This window comes from Cajanus cajan, chromosome 5, assembly GCF_000230855.2.
Source record: "Cajanus cajan strain Asha chromosome 5, NIPB_CcT2T_4, whole genome shotgun sequence".
In the NCBI taxonomy this organism is placed as follows: Eukaryota; Viridiplantae; Streptophyta; class Magnoliopsida; order Fabales; family Fabaceae; genus Cajanus; species Cajanus cajan.
Window position 1 is genome coordinate 27,681,351 of NC_138521.1, and position 15,443 is coordinate 27,696,793.

The window sequence follows — 15,443 nt, forward strand, 5'->3', positions numbered from 1 at the left end:
AGATTTTAGGCCATTTTAATATCTCGGAACGGCCCGTTCCAGTTTAGGAACGGCCCGTTCCGGTTAAGAGTTTTAACCCTCTTTTAGGAGCTTGGAACGGCCCGTTCCAATCTTGGAACGACCCGTTCCAGACCAATATTTTTAGGCCTTTTGCCTAGTTTGGAACGGTTCGTTCTGGTTTTGGAACGGCCCGTTCCAGACTAGGTTTTTAGGCCTTTTTTGTGGGTTAGAACGACTCATTCTAATTTTGGAAAAGCTCGTTCTGGGCCACTAAAACCAATGGATTTGGGCTTTAGGCCTTCTGATGTCCTATCCTGTTGTTTGCATGCTTGGGAGCTCCAATTTTTTGATGATAGACGTCGATTTCATAGCTTTTGTTGGTCCGGAAGAAATTGGGTGTCTACATACGTAAGATGCATATTCAAAAAAACAACTTTTAAGGGGAATTATCTAAAATAAACAATGAAATGTATCTTTCAAGTATGCATCCACCATCCAAAATAATAATAATAATAATAATAATAATAATAATAATAATAATATAATATATATATATATATATGAATAAAGAAAAAGGCAAAGCCCTCATACCAAAAATCCAGGGCCAATAAAAATAAAAAATAAGCAAAAAGGACACTAGGAAGTCCTCAGCCCAAGGAATCATCTACAAACAAGGGGCAGGTCCCCCTTAGGACAAGGATCAAATTAGACAATTCAACAAGGCCAAGCAAGTCCATACTTGCCCATCAACACCATAATCCAGTCATTCATCCACTCCTCTTCCCATCAACACAAGGGCGCATCAAGCACCCCCTGCCTGTCATCCTTAAGATAGTTTCTATTACAAGTCAAGCAAACAAACAAGAACATCACTAGAAATATCCAACACAAAGAGCAAAAGGTTACTGGACCCTCAAAACTAGTACAAAGAGCGAAAGGTTATTGGACCCTTAAAACCTGTACAAAGAGCAAAAGGTTACTGGACCCTTAAAACCAGTACAAAGAGAAAAGGTTACTAGACCCTTAAAACCAGTACAAAGAGAGGAAATGGGTCGGCTGAAACCCTAAATATCAGTCCAGCCTGGAGAGGTTGAGCTTAAAACATACTTCGTCTTCAGCGAGATATGAATAAAGATCACACTACCATAAGACAAGCAGAAGCAGTAGAAAGCATCTACACCAAACCAGAAGCCTAGATGGCGTAGTCTACCACCCTTGACACCCAACGAAGCATACAATCCAACACTTAGGGGCAAGGATAAAGGTAACCACCATCTACCCAAAGGAAACAACGTAGAGCCATCTACTGTCAAAACAAAAGTAAAGATCTGGATTGTCACCTCACAATCATTGGAAAAAACAAATAGAGCAAATAGCATGGAGCATTTACTTGAAGACAGAAGATTATGTGTATAGTTTGCCACCCTTGTTACCTAACGGAATACGTAATCCAACACTCAACAATTTTGAAAGGTAAGGATACAGGTAAACCCACCTATTCAAAGGAAACGACGTGGAAGCACCAACCTGAAGAGATAGAGAAGACCTGAACGAAATGTCTACGTCTTTAATTGTCTTTGGAAAAACAATATCTAGTTATCCCAAAGGACAAGTAAAGAGGGGCATCTGTAGACACCTAATTTCGTCCATGGCATAGCACAATGACAAGGAAATGGATATCTAGCATGAAGAGAAGGAGTTCTTGAAAGCCTAGAAGTGACACGATAAGACATCAGGAGGCCCAAAGCCCAATAAGGGTGAATTAGGAGCCTGGAACGGGTCATTCCCAAGCTATGTAGACCCCTAAAATTGTCCGGGTCGGAAATAAAGCTCAAAGACTTTCGAAGACCGAAGGAAAGTCAGCCGGAAGAACTCCTGGAAGACCCTAGGATGATTCTTTGTAGGTCTAGAAGTCTTAGAGTAGCTTAGAATAAGGGTGTGCGAGGATTGGAGCTCAATACACCCTCCCAGAGGTTCAGTACGGCCGTACTGAGCCATTTGAACTGCAATACGGCCGTAGTGAACTCAATACGGCCGTACTGAAGTTTTTGAACTTTAGTACGGCCGTACCAAATTCAATACGGCCGTACTGTAGTTCAAAAAACTTCAGTACGGCCGTACCAAATTCAATACGGCCGTACTGTAGTTCAAAAACCCAGTACGGGCCGTATTGACCTCCCAGGCCGTATTGCGCCTCAATCCTATAAATAGGACGTCATTGGCACGTCCTCCCACACTTTTTCCAGACTTCTGGACCCTCTGGCTGAGTATTCTGGGGTTTTTGAGCAGTGTTCTGCCCTAGAAATCTCTCCGAGAGCCGATCCGACGAAGTTCTTGAGTTCTGAGCATTTAGCTTGAGGATTCGAACTAGTCGAAGGGAAATCTCTTTGATTTCCGGAGTAAAAATTATTTTTAGGGAAGGAACGAGCGAGCGTGTAGTGGGAAGGAGCGCCAAAAAGCCTCCTAACGTCTGTTTAAATATATAAAAGCACGCTTCAAAGGTTTCTTTTCCAAATCCCTTCTTTTACCGCTTTCTGATTGTTGCATTGCATATTTAGAATTCTCATCATGTAAATATTCCGCTTATAATCGTTTCTAATAAATAGGGGTAATTTAGTAATTTTACACTGTTATTTATGAAATAATCCGTCATAGGGAACCCGAAAGGGGCGTTGTGGGGTGCTAACACCTTCCCCGCACGTAACCGACTCCCTTACCCAACTCTGGTTGTAATGGCCAAGGTTGATTTGCGAAAATCAATTGCCTTATCCCTTTTTCCAATGTTTTGAGTAAAACATTGGTGGCGACTCCAAGAACCCTTCCTTTTGCGAAAACCACTAATCCATGGAGGGTCCCGCTTGGGATTAACATGGATTGGTGAAAGTCATTTAAACAAAATTGTTAGCTCGATGAGGTCTCAGTTTGAGAATAAGTCGTTCTAACAATCCATCATTTTTCAAAAACTTAAAAAGAGTCCAACCATCGTCGCGAATGCCAAGGTCCGTTTCGGCGGGTGGCGACAGATGGCGACTCCACTGGGGAAGCCTCGAGAGTCAGTCCCATTTAGTGATGGATTGTTTCTAAAAAATAATAGTTTAAAATTACTTCATTACCCCTCACTTGTATGATAACATGTTTTACCTATTTGGCTTTAATAACTGTTGTATGTTTAAAATTTCCGCAATTGTTTGAAATATTAACTGCACACAAACCTTTGCACACAACAGTTCCCTTTATACCCGGGGGCATGAGTGGAAAGCCATAGGGAGTGGATGTTAGTACGGCGTTGTCGAATGGGTCTATAGGTGCCCGTAGACCGTTGTCGGAAAGCATCACTCAAGGTGAAAACCATGAACTCAAGTCCGACAGTGCGTTGGAACTTTCCATCGACTTACGACGAGAGGAATTGGGTCCCTATAATGGGGGCACCTTGGGGGCCTTAGACCGGTGAGAACAGTTAGAACCTCCTTGAATATGCACTTTTCTGCAGGATACCCCTACCTCGTTATTCACTCGTGACTGTTCGTGGATGAGTGAATTGTTTGTGCATTGTTTATGTGACATTGTTTGAGCATACATTGCATTCTTTAAACATACAACATTCCTTTTTAAAATAAGAATAAATAGGAATAAGAATCTTCCATTACATGGTGTTAACATCTACCTTCATCACATTCATATAGGTAGTTTCCCTTTTCACCCAAAAAAATACAAAAAACAAAATATCCAAAAAAAAAAGATATTTATCCAAACCAAGCAATATCATGCATCATCTTAGGAGCATCCCGAAAACATGATAATGCTTAGTTGAATAAACACAATGCATGCATATTCAACGTCATCATCTCATATCATGCATTCTTATCAAAGATCATGGAGGGATCTAGGTTTGCATTTCATACATCCCTCCTAGTAATTCATTAATAAACATTAATAAAAAGAAAGGATTAATCGATGCGTATGTTCAGAATGGATCGCACGCCATTTGTTATTAAGTGTAAGCCAACAACCGCGCCAAGTGAGCGCACATCAACTCCGTTGTTGGTAATCAAGACGACTAAAGGGGAAGGTCCGACACCGTTAAGGATCACTGCTCCAAGACCTTTCCCCTACGAATCAAATAAGGTTGTGCCGTGGATATACGACATCCATTCTTCTGCCGACAGCGATATCTCTAACATCGCTGGACTTGGGGGCATGACTAGGAGTGGCAGGATCTACACTCCCGAAGATCTTCATGATAAAGCTCCCAAGAATAAAGAAAAGGAAAAAGAAAAAGAGAAAACCGAGGAAAATAAAGAATCCGAGGAGGAGACTGACGAGCTGTTAAAATACATCCGACAGAGCGAGTACTCCATCGTGGATCAACTTCATAGGACGCCAGCAAAGATTACTCTGTTGTCGTTGATCCTAAGCTCTGAACCGCATCGGCAAGCTCTGTTGAAAGTCTTGAACGAGGCATACGTGTCGCACACTATCTCCCAAGACAAATTTGAGGGGATTGTTAGTCACATCATGGCTAATGATCACCTCACTTTCACCGATGAAGAAATCCCCGCTGAGGGACCAAACCACAATAAGCCCTTGCACATCTCTGTAAAGTGCAAGGAATACCACATCGCTAAAGTCTTGGTGGATAACGGATCTTCCTTGAATGTGATGCCAAAAAGAACGTTTGATCAAATGGCAATCAAGGGAATCCAAATGCGCCCGAGCAATATGATCGTCCGAGCTTTCGACGGTTCTAAAAGAGAAGTGGTGGGAGAAGTCAATCTTCCAATCCAAATTGGACCCACCATCTTCAACGTCGAATTTCAAGTGATGGACATTACTCCCGCATACAGTTGTCTCCTCGGCCGACCTTGGATTCATGATGCGAAAGCTGTTCCCTCTACGCTCCACCAGAAAGTCAAATTCATAGTGGATGACAAGCTGGTGACCGTACAAGCTGAAGATGACATACTCATCAGCAAGCCATCTGCCATACCTTATGTGGATGCAGCAGAGGAAGCTCTAGAAACCGCCTTCCAAGCATTGGAGATTGCCAATGTTGAAACGTTTCCCCGAGAAATGAAGAAGGTAGCCCATATGCTCACCAAGAATGGATACTTGCCCGGACAAGGACTTGGCAAGGATTCCCAAGGGATTCCTGAGCTACCCATTATCAAGGATAATCCGGGGAAACAAGGGCTACGATACAACCCTAATAAAGATCAAAGGACGAAGAGGAATCAAGATCCTTCTCGACGTTCTTTAAGCCAGATCTTTAGGAAGGCCGGTTCACAAGCGTTAAGGCCGGTCGTCGTCGTCAAGTGTTTTTCTCCTTCCGATAGGGATGTATAGACCTGATGACTATTAGAGATTACTCCTCGGGGACAGCCCGACCCCCGAGCCTCGATATGGCACATGTTTCCTCTAGAATTATAATAAAATCATTCTTTATTATTTCTTATTGCTTCTTTTCTTGCTTGCAATAAATTTCTAGACCACATTATTTTAACCCTGTTTGAATAAGCATGAATGAGGTTAAAATTGTCTTAATAACAATAAACCCGCATCATTTTTATGTGGAAGTGTGTGTGACAACTTGGAGCACCATTCCTTGGCCTCGACAAGTGCCATCATGGATAAAAAAGAAATCCTTTAAAAACAAAAATCATAAAAACAAAAAAAGCTCGACAGGAAACCCAAAAAAGGGGGCTGCGCAAAAATAAGAGCAAAGAACCCGCTAGGAATCCCACGAAAGGGTGACCTAGGCAAAAGTTAGGGTTGCAAAAATGAACAAAAACAAAGGTCCGCTGAGACGCCACAAAAGGGTGTTTTAGGCAAAAAATAAGGACAATCAAAAAAGCAAAAGAAATCCATGATGGTACCATGAGCAGAATTCAAAAAGAAAGGTTCAAGGGAAGCTATCTAAGTTGTCAAATCACAACGTCAATAACAGGACTTTCTTAACTTCATAAGTGTTTAATCAAACAAGCCTAAACACATGAGCCTACCTTGGCCAGCCATTCTTACAAAAACCGCTTTCAAAACAATAAATAATCCCCTCTAAAACACAAACTTTTGAACAAAAATATCTTTCCTTTCTTTTCTCTTGTCCCAAACGATTTTAGAATAATCTAGTGGAAACATGGAGATATAGTGGTCAATAGGAAGGTTAATACATCTTCTAAAGGAAGGGAATGATCACTGGGTCGATGACACCAATCTCGATATAACACGCATCATTCCTCGGTTACAGAAATCGGCAGCGCACAGCCCGTCTAAGAGGAATGGCAAAATCCAAGCAAAGAAACGCATCGGTTAATTCTTTTGAAAAATAAATCAAATAGAATTAGGTGCATCATACCGCATACATGCATACAGATGATAGGTGTACTAGAAGATCACTTATTCTCTGTTTATTGAAAAAACAAACAAAAAACAAAAAAAACAAAAAAAGCAAAACTTCAGAAAAAACAAAGCGCCCGTACCATGTTCAGTACACCCGTGCTAAAATTAGGGTTATGAACAAATTTTCAACTCAAATACGGGCGTACTGAAATGAATACGGCAGCATTGGCCATAACGTCCACACCAATACGGGCGTATTGAATTCAATACGGCCCGTATTGGCCCATTCTTTTGTACATCAACAACATCTTCATTCCTCTGCATACTTTATCTGTGAGTGTGTTTGAGATCCTTCCGTACAGAAAAAGCCAAAAATCGACAAAAAAGGCAAAAATTCAGAAAATCCAACAATCAAACAGAATAACTGAGCCTGGAGAGGCTTGCCGAAATAATACTCCCCAGAGACATCTCAACTTGCACTCTTGGGCCGAATTCCCAGTGAAAGCTATTAGAGCAAGATCAGCAAGATTCCCCAATGGAAGCATGATCATCCAAACAAAATATCCAAGTCAAAAGACTTAGACTTCCTCAGTGGAAGATAGCTTTCCAACTCAAGCGACGAGTGAAGCTAAGCCTGAAGAGGCTTTCTAAATAATACTCTGGGATACATAAGATCCTCAATCCCCATTCGCCTACTCATAGGCACTCCTTCAAAAAAGAGAAAATCCAACAATCATACAGAATAACTAAGCCTGGAGAGGCTTGCCGAAATAATACTCCCCAGAGACATCTCAGCTTGCACTCTTGGGCCGAATTCCCAGTGAAAGCTATCAGAGCAAGATCAGCAAGATTCCCCAATGGAAGCATGATCATCCAAAGAAAATATCCGAGTCAAAGGACTCAGACTTCCTCAGTGGAAGATAGCTTTCCAACTCGAGCGACGAGTGAAGCTAAGCCTGCAAAGGCTTTCTAAATAATACTCTAGGATACATAAGATCCTCAATCCCCATTCGCCTACTCAGAGGCACTCCTCCAAAAAAAAAAAAAAAAGGAAAATCCAAAAAGATCAATACCCATTCCCCAAGCGGAATTCGGTATTCAACCAAACACCGAACGTCAAGATAATCCGCCTAACAGAAGAGGCCAATCAAGATCAACACGACAGAATCCCCAAGCGGATAACAGCCTACACAGAGGCAACAAAATCAGAAAATCAAAAGAGTCACCTGAATAAGGATAACCGGGATACTCCACCAACGTCGAAAGGACGTCAGCCAATCATAAGGCATCGCTCACCTCAGAAAGAGCATCTTTGTGTCTGCATCCCCAAGGAATCAGAATTTCCCCAGTGGGCACCAACTACGCAATAGAGAGTTGGGACACAAGAACCTATGAGTAACTGCACATCCCCTAGACGGATCCCTGCGTTATCCAGCCCTCAGCGGCATCAAAATCAAAAACAACCGTCGAAGCAGCATCGTGGACTGTGGAGACAAAATCATCACAATAGAATCCCCCAGCGGATAACAGCCTACGCAGAGGCAATAAAACCAGAAAATCAAAAAGAGTCACCCGAATAAGGATAACCGGGATACTCCACCAACGTCGAAAGGACGTCAGCCAATCATAAGGCATCGCTCACCTCAGAAAGAGCATCTTTGTGTCTGCATCCCCAAGGAATCAGAATTTCCCCAGTGGGCACCAACTACGCAATAGAGAGTTGGGACACAAGAACCTATGAGTAACTGCACATCCCCTAGACGGATCCCTGCGTTATCCAGCCCTCAGCGGCATCAAAATCAAAAACAACTGTCGAAGCAGCATCGTGGACTGTGGAGACAAAATCATCACAACAGAATCCCCCAGCGGATAACAGCCTATGCAGAGGCAACAAAACCAGAAAATCAAAAGAGTCACCCGAATAAGGATAACCGGGATACTCCACCACCGTCGAAAGGACGTCAGCAAACCATAAGGCACTGCTCACATCAGAAAGAGCATCTTTGTGTCTACATCCCCAAGGAATCAGAATTTCCCCAGTGGGCACCAACTACGCAATGGAAAGTTGGGACACAAGAACTTGTGAGTAACTGCACATCCCCTAGACGGATCCATGCGCTATCCAGCCCTCAGCGGCACTAAAATAAAAAACAACCGTCGAAGCAGCATCGTGGACTGTGGAGACAAAATCATCACAAATCCCTGGAGAGGGCAAACTCACGCTACCAAAGTGACCAGAAGCACGGAGGTATGCAACCTTGGGGAGGGCAAACCGCAGACCCTGGAGAGGGCAAACTCACGCTACCGAGGTTGTCAGAAACACCGAGGTATGCACGAGCCTGGAGAGGCGACGACTAATACTCAGCTACCCCGTCGTCAGAAACACGGAGGTATGCAGCTACCGAGGTTGTCAGAAACACCGAGGTATCACGAGCCTGGAGAGGCGGTACTCAGCTACCCCGTCGTCAGAAACACGGAGGTATGCAGCTATCGAGGTTGTCAGAAACACCGAGGTATGCACAAGCTTGGAGAGGCGGTACTCAGCTACCCCGTCGTCAGAAACACGGAGGTATGCAGCTACCGAGGTTGTCAGAAACACCGAGGTATGCACGAGCCTGGAGAGGCGACGACTAATACTCAGCTACCCCGTCGTCAGAAACACGGAGGTATGCAGCTACCGAGGTTGTCAGAAACACCGAGGTATGCACGAGCCTGGAGAGGCGGTACTCAGCTACCCCGTCGTCAGAAACACGGAGGTATGCAGCTACCGAGGTTGTCAGAAACACCGAGGTATGCACGAGCCTGGAGAGGCGGTACTCAGCTACCCCGTCGTCAGAAACACGGAGGTATGCACGAGCCTGGAGAGGCGACGACTAATACTCAACCTGGAGAGGCCACTCAACAATTTTCCCACCGGAAGACACTACAAGTCGGAAGGATGGCTTACTCCCCGGACAATTGGGTCAACTCCTTTACTTGTCAACCGGTACACCAAAAAGCCGTTCGACTAAGTAAAGGGGGGGCAGCTGTAGACCCCTAAAATTGTCCGGGTCGGAAATAAAGCTCAAAGACTTTCGAAGACCGAAGGAAAGTCAGCCGGAAGGACTCTTGGAAGACCCTAGGATGATTCTTTGTAGGTCTAGAAGTCTTAGAGTAGCTTAGAATAAGGGTGTGCGAGGATTGGAGCTCAATACACCCTCCCAGAGGTTCAGTACGGCCGTACTGAGCCATTTGAACTGCAATACGGCCGTAGTGAACTCAATACGGCCGTACTGAAGTTTTTGAACTTCAGTACGGCCGTACCAAATTCAATACGGCTGTACTGTAGTTCAAAAACCCAGTACGGGCCGTATTGACCTCCCAGGCCGTATTGCGCCTCAATCCTATAAATAGGACGTCATTGGCACGTCCTCCCACACTTTTTCCAGTCTTCTGGACCCTCTGGCTGAGTATTCTGGGGTTTTTGAGCAGTGTTCTGCCCTAGAAATCTCTCCGAGAGCCGATCCGACGAAGTTCTTGAGTTCTGAGCATATAGCTTGAGGATTCGAACTAGTCGAAGGGAAATCTCTTTGATTTCCGGAGTAAAAATTATTTTTAGGTAAGGAACGAGTGAGCGTGTAGTGGGAAGGAGCGCCAAAAAGCCTCCTAACGTCTGTTTAAATATATAAAAGCACGCTTCAAAGGTTTCTTTTCCAAATCCCTTCTTTTACCGCTTTCTGATTGTTGCATTGCATATTTAGAATTCTCATCATGTAAATATTCCGCTTATAATCGTTTCTAATAAATAGGGGTAATTTAGTAATTTTACACTGTTATTTATGAAATAATCCGTCATAGGGAACCCGAAAGGGGCGTTGTGGGGTGCTAACACCTTCCCCGCACGTAACCGACTCCCTTACCCAACTCTGGTTGTAATGGCCAAGGTTGATTTGCGAAAATCAATTGCCTTATCCCTTTTTCCAATGTTTTGAGTAAAACATTGGTGGCGACTCCAAGAACCCTTCTTTTTGCGAAAACCACTAATCCATGGAGGGTCCCGCTTGGGATTAACACGGATTGGTGAAAGTCATTTAAACAAAATTGTTAGCTCGATGAGGTCTCAGTTTGAGAATAAGTCGTTCTAACAATCCATCATTTTTCAAAAACTTAAAAAGAGTCCAACCATCATCGCGAATGCCAAGGTCCGTTTCGGCGGGTGGCGACAAGCTAGAATAGGGCGTTCCAACCTCCTCAAAGGGCCTAGAAACCTTATGTTAGAGCAGGTTGTACCCAATCTAGTACAGGCCATTCTAATATAGGTTGTTACGAGTAAAATTCAAATCCAGAACGGGCTATTCCGGTTTTGGAATGGGTCATTCCAAATTCAAATTTTACTCGTAATAGAATGACCTAGAACAGGCCGTTACAAAACCGGAACGGGGCATTCTGGTCAATTTTGACGTCTATAAATAACTGCGTCAGGCATTGTTCAAGGGAACAGAAAAATTATTTGAGAAAGTCCCATAAAGCTCGAAATCTCTGTCTCCCTCTTATTGTATTTCTTGAGATTTTGTGAGGAAATCTGTAGTGTGAAGGGAAGCCAAAGAGCACCTAAAAGTCTCCATACTTGAAGATCCAATAAAGTTCAAGAAAGAGGTATTTTCAGTCAATATCTTTCTCCTTTCCCTACTTCATCATCTTTAATAAACACTATTATAAACCAAAGAAGTAATCATGTAGACGTCTTACGGTAAATCATGTAATTTAAAATTCACATATGTAAACAATCGTCAATAAAGGGGAACCAATATTTAAACTATTAATCTTTATTATGCTAACTTCGTCGTAGGGTGCCGATTTAGGGCGTTGTGGGGTGCTTAATACCTTCCCTACACGTAATCGACCCTCGAACCCAATTTTGGTTATCATGGCCAATATTGGATTTTCAAAAGTCTTTTCTTTTTCCAATGTTTTGAGTAAAACATTGTTGGCAACTCCAAGAATCTATTTTCAAAATCATTAATTAGGGATTAGTCTGGTCTCCAGACTTTATTTTATCAATGAAATTTTTAAAAATTGTAGTCTAAACCATTAGTTGTAACCTCGAAATTTTTTGGGTTGCGACAATCACTCTTTGAGGCTGAAAACACAACCCAAGTTGATGGAAACTTGAGTAGAAACCGGATTATGGTTGATTCCTCTTCAAGCTTCTCCCTAGACCTTTGGCTCCTTAGTTCTCGTTAAGCTTCTCCAAAGCCTCCAATGGTGGATGAAGCTTTGGAATTCACCAAAAATGGTGAACAACACTCTCAAGTGGCGTCACTCCTTGGAGGAAGATTAGCCACTTCATTCCTCACCAAACTCTTGTATGAAGAGGATAAGAGAATTGGATTGAAATCAAATAGGTTTGAGACTTTTGGAAGAGAGAAAATTAAGAGGAAATTTCAAAATTCTCTCATACAATATATCAAAAGTGTTTACAAAGTGAAGAAAAAGACTTATATAGTGAGGAGGTGGCTTTTGGTGCAAGCTAGGCTAACTATGGTTCAAGGAGAACCATGGTTAGCCTTCTTACACTCAAGCTAACCAGTCTAGTAACTTGGAAGCTTGTGGAACAAGATAAGCTTCAAAGCTTGTGGAGCAAGCCAAGCTAAAAGCTTGTAGCACAAGCTAACCAAGTGTGTGGGAAAAGCTAAAAGAGCTAGGCGACCCATCTTGTTTTCCTTCACTTAATCCAATCAAAAATGTTGAAATTGGTTTAGTTAGGTCCACCTAATAAGGGTGAGACCTAGCTAAATCAATTCTTTGGATTAAATGGAGCAAAACAAGCCTAATATGTAAAAATTAGCCTAGGCCTACTATAGGCCCAATTGCTAGCTTCACCTACACACTTTACTATTTGTCACCCTATTTCTACTACTAAAAATATTAAAATCAATGACCCTTAATACAAGGTCAAATGGAGCAAAAGTTTCCAAACAATATACCCTAAATTCCTAAAGGGATGACCTATAAGAAAAAGAAAAGGTGCCTTACAAATACAATGGCAAAATACACCTATATAAGTATCTACTATATACAAGGTACAAGAACTGAAATAATACAAGGTATGAACAATAGAAACTATGAGACTAGAAAGAGGAATCATACTTATTGCTCATATTGAGCATAGGTCTATGAAGCACCTCCTCTGTAAAAGCCTCCTCTAGCATCCTAACCATGAACCTAGTTAAAGGCCTAATAGTCTTCAAGTGTGAGCTCTCCTATGGATCAACCTTCACCCTTCTTGGTCTTACCTCTTCTAAATGGATCCTTGGGGATTAGATTTCCATCACAAGTGAATCTAGAATAATCATCAACCATTACCAAATAATAATAGTTTCCACCATTATTCATGGTTCTAGAAGGATCAAATAAGTCCACATGAATTAATTGTAAAGGCCTTGAGGTTGAAATAATGTTTTAACTTTTAAAAGTAGCCTTTACTTGCTTTCCTTTTTGAGAAGCATCACATAGTTTGTCCTTATAGAACTTGAGTTCAGGAAGTCCTATTACTAACTTTTTTTCTCACAAGTTTGTTTAAGTGATCCATGTGTATGTGTCCAGCTCTCCTGATGGAAGCCTTAAGAGAGACTTGATTGATAAAGTTTCTCCTTAAAGCTTCTTAGACGAATCTTTAACTTCTTGCACTCATTCAAGCTCCCTCAATGGCTTTCACTAATGTTAGAAGCAATTTATAACACACATGGAAAGGTAGGATCTCCCTTAGGTGACGCCATATTCTTGAAGAGTGATAACTCTGTTCAAATTCTCATCATACTCAAGAAAGGATAAGATAAAAGGAAGAATTTTCAAAGGGAGAGAATTTGGTGAGAAATTTTTCCCAAATCATGTATATTACCTAAAACTAGTACAAAATATGTACAAAGATATAATATATAGAGTTTAATTGGCTTAAGATGCAAGCTAGATTAACCATGGTTAAATGTAAGCATGGTTAGCTATCTTGTACTTAAGCTAACTAACTCAAGTTAAATGTCTACAAGTCTAGTTAGTTGTTTAGAAGCTTATGGAGCAAGCTAAGCTAATTCTAGTTTAATAATATTCTAAATTATCTTAATTTAACTCCAACAACCTAGACTAATCATTACAACTACTAAACTAATGATTACTTTTAACAAGTTTGTTGAGATGTCACTATCAAAGCCATGTGACTTAATTTGTAGCTTGGATGGCAACCTTGGCTTGGTTTTGATGTCCAAACTACTTGCATAAGCAAGTGGACATCCAAACCTATGGACCATAAAAAGATTTGGGCCATCCAAGCCCAAATAAGTCTAACAAGACTTTGTTAGTTACATCTCTTCTAATATACTAATTACACCCTTAAGTAATACAAAGACACAATTACCTACATTATTTGACCCAAAATACAAGGCTAAAACATCCTAATACAATCACTACTAAAATGAATTGCAAGTAAGAAAAATGTATAACAATAGTAGGATTCCTTTAAGATAGGATAGGACTATAAAAGTAGGTTACCTTACAAAATATGGGTAAGTGCCCTACAATTCTTCAAACCTAACTTTATCAACCTTCACCCTTCTTAGACTTATCTCTTCCAAAGGGATTTTTGGGAAGTAGGATTCCATCACCTCTTATGCCATAACCATGTATTTTCTTCTTTAGACAACAAACATTTAATGTGTGTGTGCAAATACAAAATTCAAGTTAAGCATACGGATGTTATCTATTCTTCTACCTATGAATTTGATTTCATTTGTTGACTTATCACTTATTAAAAACAATCATTGTCAAATACAATTTTAAAACCTTTATCACATAGCTAACTTATACTTAGCAAATTATGTTTAAGTCATTTAACAAGCAAAACATTTTCAATTAGAGTAGAAGAAGTGTTACCAGCATTACCACAACCAAGTATCTTGCCTTTGTTGGTGTCCCTATAAGTCAGACAGACTTCATGCTTCATCTTGAGCCTTGAGAATTTAGAAGGATCTCTAGTCATTTGCTTTGAGCAACCACTATACAAATACCACATTAAGCTTTTGACTCTCAAGCATTCCTACAACAACATTCAAAAACAAATTTAGGTACCCATGTGCTGGGTCTTCACGTGTTAGTACTCAACACTTGGCTTTTAGCTATCCAAACATATTTACCTCTACAAACACCATATTTCCTTGTATAGCAATTTTTAATTCTATGACCTCTCTTGCAACAATAAAAACATGTAATGGATGGTTTAGTTTATTTCTTAACAAAGTTGGTGATTTTTTTTTTAAAACCATTTTTTTATATTAAATCCTATCCCAGCTTTATCATAGATATACCTTCTCTTTCCTAATAACATGTTTAAATTTTTTTTACCATATGTGAACCTTGCTAATGTAGTTTTTAAATCAAAAAAAAATTTTCTTAAAATTAAGCAAGTTTCACAAATAAATTTTATGAGAGGGGAAGATGTTGTACAAGAGTATTCACTGATTTTGTAAATTGTCTCAAGAGCTTTATGCTCTAATTTTAAATTCTATAACTTTTGTTCAGCTTTTATTGATGTGTTCTCATGCCAACTAAGTTTGTTTTCCAACTTGCTATTTAAGGCTCCTTTTTTTTTTTTTTTGAAACAGCAAATTTTATTTAATTTGTGGCACTGGGGGTGCCTCAAACCCTAAGGCTCCTACTCTTAATGTTTATTTATGTACTTGAATAAATGCTTCTTATAATTGATCATAATCCGGAATAGATTTAGAATCATAATTACTTATAATACTTGTTGATCCACTCCATCCATTAAGCATAAGTTAACTTTTTTATTTTCAAAAATTTCACTTGAAGAGCTTGAGTCATTTTCATCTCATGCTATGTAAGCTTTCTTTCCCTTATTTTGCTTTTAGACTTTTTTTTCCTCTTGTGATTTCGTAAGGTAGATAGGATAATCAGCTTTGATATGTCCTTATTATCCACACTCAAAGCAAGTGAATTGTATGGAATTTTCTTCATCTTTTTTGTTTTTTATTTTAAAACCTTGACTTGCTCTCTTCTTCCTCCTCAAGAATTTGCTGAATTTTCTCACCATGAGATTAAATTATTCCAAATCCAAG